Source organism: Schistocerca cancellata, chromosome 4 (genome assembly GCF_023864275.1).
Source record: "Schistocerca cancellata isolate TAMUIC-IGC-003103 chromosome 4, iqSchCanc2.1, whole genome shotgun sequence".
Taxonomy (NCBI): domain Eukaryota; kingdom Metazoa; phylum Arthropoda; class Insecta; order Orthoptera; family Acrididae; genus Schistocerca; species Schistocerca cancellata.
In genome coordinates this window covers 753863175-753871367 of record NC_064629.1, presented here as the reverse complement: position 1 = coordinate 753871367, position 8193 = coordinate 753863175, and positions in this window count along the sequence as shown.

Below are 8193 nucleotides of genomic sequence, written 5' to 3'. Positions count from 1 at the left end.
TGTTGGGTGCTAACCCTACATTAACACTTTTAGATCCACTAACAGTCAAATTGTACATATTGGCTGATAGCAGTATTCTGCCAGCATTTAAGTGAGGCTCAAGTTTCAGTTGTGACTGCTGTTGTGGCTGTGTTACAGATTAGTCAAATGGCAATAGATCTCACAGGTCAGGAAGACAGCCTACAGACATAGGCTGCTGCTGTGTGTTAATCATACAGAATCAATAATAACAAAACCCTAAGTATAACGAAACACACGCATAATAATAATATTTAAAAATCTCTGATAATGATCCTTTCACCAACATTACAGGCATCAAATGGTCCCTATTGGACAAGAGCAAAGTGGGGGGAGAGGAGGGTGTGGGAGGAGGGAAGGGGTGAGGAATGGCAGGAAGAGGTGGTGAGGAAATTGGGAGTGGAGGTGGTGACCTTGACATGTGTCACCAGTGGGTTTGAATTTGAGATTCACAATTGTGTCAACTGTAATATGACACAAAAAATCATTTGAAGGTTTCCTGTACCAGCACTGATACCCAACTTATGCCATTTCCTACTGTCCCCTGGAGAGGAGACAGCTGAGGCTTCATCATTGGCTGGCAGTGGTGCTATGCAAGTGGTGTTGTCCAGCCTCTCTGCTGACTGTGCTCCTGGGTGCAGACATCAGGCAGAGCAACTAGCGTCCTTCTTCAGAAGCACACCATATACTCAAGCTTCCACGGCCTGGAACATCTTGCAGTTACAGTAGCTCACGATGTGGTTGCCATTGCAGTTTTTGCTACTGGGTGGGTGTCTCTCCAGGTGCAGGCTATGTGAGCTCCTGTGTTTGCCTGTGTGCTTCACACATGCCTTGGGGAAAGAGCAGTGGCATACAACATGCCCCACAATTTGGCACCAGAAGCACTCTTATGCTTCAGCAGCTCAACTTTAACTGCTGCATTGGTCACCCTCCCTCATCACCTGATAGAGCTTCTGAGTGTTTGCATTATCAGAAGTGATAGCAACGAGAGCCAGAGACTCCTTTTGGGTGTTGGATAACATGATGCACACCACCAAGCACGCACTGACACAAGCTTCTGTAGCTCGTCTTTGATGTGCTCAGGGCCCATAAACTGCTCACTCATCACCTTTCTAAGGTATATATAATTGCTGAGGTGGACTCGCATGAGATCTTTTCCCCACACATCTTGTGGTGTAGATTGCTGTCATCCAATGTTTGAGGCATTGCAAGAAAACTTTGTAGATGTTTTTAATTTCTATGAGTACTGGGGTTGACCTGTGTCCACACTTCCTGGCATTGTTCACTGCATGGTTGGCACGGGCCTTTTGTCAGCAGGGTTGAGTTGCAGCTAGTGGTCTGCCTGGCCTATGTCCTCCTCATCATGTCCAGGAGTTCCCAAGTTGTTAAATGTTTAATGCACTAATGGCCAATAAATCCACTTTTATATTTTTCATTTGCTACATTTAAAAAAAGCAACTCACTTCACTAAAAATTCATTTTCATGAACCAACACAGGACAAAATTCTTAATGAAACAAATGACATGCTTATGATGTGTCATGAAACTATGTAGCAAAAGACCTGAAACAAATGACCTTCTTTTTTACTTTTGATGGTATGTAAAAAAAGATGCTCTATTGCCATAGTTTCACTCGGCCTTATGTAAACTCTTTCCTGGCATGTGAACTTTCAAGAACAACCTTCTCAAATTCTTAACAAATTGCAAAATAAAAGCGAATTATAGTGCATATAGGTATCTTTTGATCTACAATTTAAATATAACAAAAGTATAGCTTTTGTTTTTTGATTTGAATATTTTTTTGAAATCAGAAGTTTCAGAAATATTCATTGTGTTTACATAACAACTTATACTTATTTTTTTCTTTCATTACGTGTGATTAACAAAACTAATTTCATGATTGGATTCAGAAACTATATAATTAAATACTGAACAATTTAATCTGGAACTTCCTAAATAAAGTTTTTACACAATTTTGGTAAACATTTTTGGAAAGCAGTGATCAATTAATTGTTATATTTTGACTAAAGTTCAGTCTTGATCACTCATGTATGTTTTAACTGAACTTTAGTCAAAAAAGTTTTTACAGTTATGTAGTCCACATGCTCCTGACTAAGTGCTTATCAGAATGCATAAAAGTAAACTCATTTATAGTCATTTTTCTTGTACATTTGTCCTGCATCAGTGCGGGGTTGGCATGGTTATTTACAGATTTGGCATGGTTAATGTAAGCAGTAAATTGCCACCCTGTTACCCCCTGGGATGGAGTGAATGTATCCCAACTGTCTGCATGCAGTTGAGACACTGAAGTATCACATTTACATATTAATCATTATAATTTTCTCAAGTCCATTCAACATAAAAACAGAAAATTGATAATCAATATTATTCCAGAAGCCCAATTAGTCATAAACACACAGTATGACAGATTTATAGACTCACAGATGAACTGAATTTTATCATGGCATTTGTATGGAGGTAATATAGTGAAATATGACCTCAATGTCACATTAGATTCAGAGTTTCACCATTTGATTTCAAGTTATACTAGGAAACTGGAAGATAGTCATTAAGACAAATAGACACATATAAGCCAGTTTTAAAAAATATTTTTGATACTTTCAAGGAATGCTAAAGAATGGTTACTCAGTGCACTGTTGTTGTTGTTGTTGTGGTCTTCAGTCCTGAGACTGGTTTGATGCAGCTCTCCATGCTACTCTGTCCTGTGCAAGCTTCTTCATCTCCCAGTACCTACTGCAACCTACATCCTTCTGAATCTGCTTAGTGTATTCATCTCTTGGTCTCCCCCTACGATTTTTACCCTCCACGCTGCCCTCCAATACTAAAGTGGTGATCCCTTGATGCCTCAGAACATGTCCTATCAACCGATCCCTTCTTCTGGTCAAGTTGTGCCACTAACTTCTCTTCTCCCCAATCCTATTCAATACTTCCTCATTAGTTATGTGATCTACCCATCTAATCTTCAGCATTCTTCTGTAGCACCACATTTTGAAAGCTTCTATTCTCTTCTTGTCCAAACTATTTACCGTCCATGTTTCACTTCCATACATGGCTACACTCCATACAAATACTTTCAGAAATGACTTCCTGACACTTAAATCTTTACTCGATGTTAAAAAATTTCTCTTCTTCAGAAACGCTTTCCTTGCCATTGTCAGTCTACAATTTATATCCTCTCTACTTCGACCATCATCAGTTATTTTTCTCCCCAAATAGCAAAACTCCTTTACTACTTTAAGTGTCTCATTTCCTAATCTAATTCCCTCAGCATCACCCGACTTAATTCGACTACATTCCATTATCCTCGTTTTGCTTTTGTTGATGTTCATCTTATATCCTCCTTTCAAGACACTGTTCATTCCATTCAACTGTTCTTCCAAGTCCTTTGCTGTCTCTGACAGAATTACAATGTCATCGGCGAACCTCAAAGTTTTTATTTCTTCTCCATGGATTTTAATACCTACTCCGAATTTTTCTTTTGTTTCCTTTACTGCTTGCTCAATATACAGATTGAATAACATCGAAGAGAGGCTACAACCCTGTCTTACTCCCTTCCCAACCACTGCTTCCCTTTCATGTCCCTCGACTCTTATAACTGCCATCTGGTTTCTGTACAAATTGTAAATAGCCTTTCGCTCCCTGTATTTTACCCCTGCCACCTTTAGAATTTGAAAGAGAGTATTCCAGTCAACATTGTCAAAAGCTTTCTCTAAGTCTACAAATGCTAGAAACGTAGGTTTGTTTTTCCTTAATCTTTCTTCTAAGATAAGTCGTAAGGTCAGTATTGCCTCACGTGTTCCAGTGTTTCTACGGAATCCAAACTGATCTTCCCCGAGGTCGGCTTCTACTAGTTTTTCCATTCGTCTGTAAAGAATTTGTGTTAGTATTTTGCAGCTGTGGCTTATTAAACTGATTGTTCAGTAATTTTCACATCTGTCAACACCTGCTTTCTTTGGGATTGGAATTATTATATTCTACTTGCAGTCTGATGGTATTTCGCCTGTTTCATACATCTTGCTCACCAGATGGTAGAGTTTTGTCAGGACTGACTCTCCCAAGACCGTCAGTAGTTCCAATGGAATGTTGTCTACTCCGGGGGCCTTGTTTCGACTTAGGTCTTTCAGTGCTCTGTCAAACTCTTCACGCAGTATCGTATCTCCCATTTCATCTTCATCTACATCCTCTTCCATTTCCATAATATTGTCCTCAAGTACATCACCCTTGTATAGACCCTCTATATACTCCTTCCACCTTTCTGCTTTCCCTTCTTTCTTAGAACTGGGTTTCCATCTGAGCTCTTCATGTTCATACAAGTGGTTCTCTTATCTCCAAAAGTCTCTTTAATTTTCCTGTAGGCAGTATCTATCTTACCCCTAGTGAGATAAACCTCTACATCCTTACATTTGTCCTCTAGCCATCCCTGCTTAGCCATTTTGCACTTCCTGTCGATCTCATTTTTGAGACGTTTGTATTCCTTTTTGCCTGCTTCATTTACTGCGTTTTTATATTTTCTCCTTTCATCAATTAAATTCAATATTTCTTCTGTTACCCAAGAATTTCTACTTGCCCTCGTCTTTTTACCTACTCAGTCCTCTGCTGCCTTCACTACTTCATCCCTCAAAGCTACCCATTCTTCTTCTACTGTATTTCTTTCCCCCATTCCTGTCAATTGTTCCCTTATGCTCTCCCTGAAACTCTGTACAACCTCTGGTTCTTTCAGTTTATCCAGGTCCCATCTCCTTAAATTCCCACCTTTTTGCAGTTTCTTCAGTTTTAATCTACAGGTCATAACCAATAGATTGTGGTCAGAGTCCACATCTGCCCCTGGAAATGTCTTACAATTTAGAACCTGGTTCCTAAATCTCTGTCTTACCATTATATAATCTATCTGATACCTTTTAGTATCTCCAGGGTTCTTCCATGCATACAACCTTCTATCATGATTCTTAAACCAAGTGTTAGCTATGATTAAGTTGTGCTCTGTGCAAAATTCTACCAGGCGGCTTCCTCTTTCATTTCTTAGCCCCAATTCATATTCACCTACTATGTTTCCTTCTCTTCCTTTTCCTACACTCAAATTCCAGTCACCCATGACTATTAAATTTTTGTCTCCCTTCACTACCTGAATAATTTCTCTTATTTCAACATACATTTCTTCAATTCCTTCGTCATCTGCAGAGCTAGTTGGCATATAAACTTGTACTACTGTAGTAGGTGTGGGCTTCGTATCTATCTTGGCCACAATAATGCGTTCACTATGCTGTTTGTAGTAGCTTACCCGCATTCCTATTTTCCTATTCATTATTAAACCTACTCCTGCATTACCCCTATTTGACTATGTGTTTATAACTCTGTAGTCACCTGACCAGAAGTCTTGTTCCTCCTGCCACCGAACTTCACTAATTCCCACTATATCTAACTTTAACCTATACATTTCCCTTTTTAAATTTTCTAACCTACCTGCCCGATTAAGGGATCTGACATTCCACGCTCTGATCCGTAGAATGCGTTTTCTTTCTCCTGATAATGACGTCCTCTTGAGTAGTCCCCACCCGGAGATCCGAATGGGGGACTATTTTACCTCCGGAATATTTTACCCAAGAGGATGCCATCATCATTTAATCATACAGTAAAGCTGCATGCCCTCGGGAAAAATTACGGCCATAGTTTCCCCTTGCTTTCAGCCGTTCGCAGTACCAGCACAGCAAGGCCGTTTTGGTTATTGTTACAAGGCCAGATCAGTCAATCATCCAGACTGTTGCCCTTGCAACTACTGAAAAGGCTGCTGCCCCTCTTCAGGAACCACACGTTTGACTGGCCTCTCAGCAGATACCCCTCCGTTGTGGTTGTACCTACGGTACGGCTATCTGTATTGCTGTGGCACGCAAGCCTCCCCACCAACGGCAAAGTCCATGGTCCATGGGGGGGGGGGGGGGGGGGGGGGGGGGGCAGTGCACTGTATAAATTACAAAAATATATTTTGGTAAATACGGAAAGTGTAATATTTCAAGCTTTTAAAATTGCTCTTCTGAAAAATCTATCAAATGGACTTAACCCTCTCGTCCCATGTGGTCTTCACTTAGTTTAGAAATTTATTGATAAAGTTTCTCCACTTACATGGTATGATGCCCTCTCTTGCTTTAGCAATAAGAAATTTGTATTGTAGTTCACGTTAACATTGCATAAAAACATTTACTGTATAGCAAGCAATGTATATTTAAGTGCAAGAAAGATGATTTCAAACAGTCTGTGTCCAGAGGCAATGAAATGTTGCATAGTTATCATATGTGAATTTCAGGTTGTTAAATAACACAACATGGAATTAATAGTCAGTCTGTCTGAAAATATGGTTTATATATCACTCCATATAAAAGTTCACAGGTAGTTTCAAAATTCCACATGAAATCTCAACACACAAAACAGAACTATTTGCATTGTCTACCTGCCACAAACATTGCAAAGAGCTTTACAGGTATTAACTTTATCCACATCAAAAACAGTCTTATGCAGTTAGCATATGCAAAGAATAATACGAGGGTTGTTTGAAAAGTTTTCAGGACAGAATAGAAAAAAAGTCCTTACATCACTGAAACTTTTTCTATTTTTCAATGTAGTCTCCTTGTAGATTAATGCATTTGGTCCAGCAATGTTCCAATGCCTTGATCCCTTCTCAAAAATTAGTTTCCTCCAGGCCAGCAAAATAGTTGTCGACTCCGGCTATTAATTCTTTATTTGAAGTGAATCTTCATCCACCAAGAAAAATGTTCAGGTTTGGGAAGACGTGAAAGTCTGACAAAGCCATATCAGGTGAATAAGGTGGGTGTGGCAACAATTCAAACCTTAGTTCATGTAATTTTACCATGGTGAAGGCACATGTGTGTGGGTGTGCATTGTCTTGATGGAAGATGACTTTCGACTTTGCTAAACCTAGCCTTTTCTCATGTATCTTTTGTTGCAATTTGTCCAGGAGGTTGGCATAGTATTCTCCAGTAATTGTTTGCCCATTGGGAAGATAATCTACAAACAGAATCCCCCTCACATCCCAGAATGATGTCATGACCTTTCCTGCTGGGGGGATTGTCTATGCTTTCTTCGGTGGCGAAGGATCAGCATGTTTCCACTGCTTTGACTTGTTTTGTCTCTGGGGTATAGTATTGCACCCAACTTTCATCTGTGGTCAAAAACCAGTGAAAAAAATCTTGTTCATTTCTCCTAAAATGGGCCAAACATTATTCTGATATGTCAACTCTCATGCGATTTTGATCCAGCGTCAAGAGTCACAGCACCAATCTTTCAGATAACATTTTCATTTCTAATTCTTCAGTTAAAATGTGATATACCCTTTCAGATGACATCTGGCAAGTGTGAGCAATTTCACACACTTTCAATCAGCAATCTTCCATGACCACTTTGTGCACTTTTGCAATGATTTCTGAAGTAGTGACACATTGTGGCCGATCACTGCACAGATCATTATCTAAGCTCTCTCGACCAAATTTAAATTCATTTGTCTACTTGGCAACAGTTGAATATGAAGGAGCAGAGCCCCCAGTGTATTCTGGAAATCAGCATGAATACCCTTTGCTTTCATACCTTTCTTTACAAAGTAATGAATGACTGCTCGAATCTCAATTTTTTCCATCTTTGCAAATCACTATGCGTGAACAACAACAGAGCCATGTCACCACCACAGTTCTCTTCCAAGAGCACTGATGTGGCATGTGTTTACAGGCAATAGTCCAATGAATATCATGTGAACAACTCATTGTACTAGCATTGACCTCTCGTGGGGATTCGAAGAATGTTTCAAACCAGCCTCATAAGCAGGTTTCTCTTGAAGCTTGTAGAACTTTCGATGAGTCAACACTATGTTAGTGTGGTTTCTGTTTTTACGTTATTCATTAAATTTAGTTTATTAAATATTTCTTGAGAACATGTATTTATATGAAGATTTTTTTAGTAATAACAGCTGATAAAGATAAAACATTTGCAAATATTAAAATTGGATAATTTCTGTTATGTTACAGTATTGATTACATGTCAGTATAAGATATGTCAGAATACAAATGGTGACGCAAGTTTTATTTGCAGTTTAAATATTCTGTTAAAATTGTTGATAAATAATGTGGTTTTGTTTAAACAGGATTTACTGTT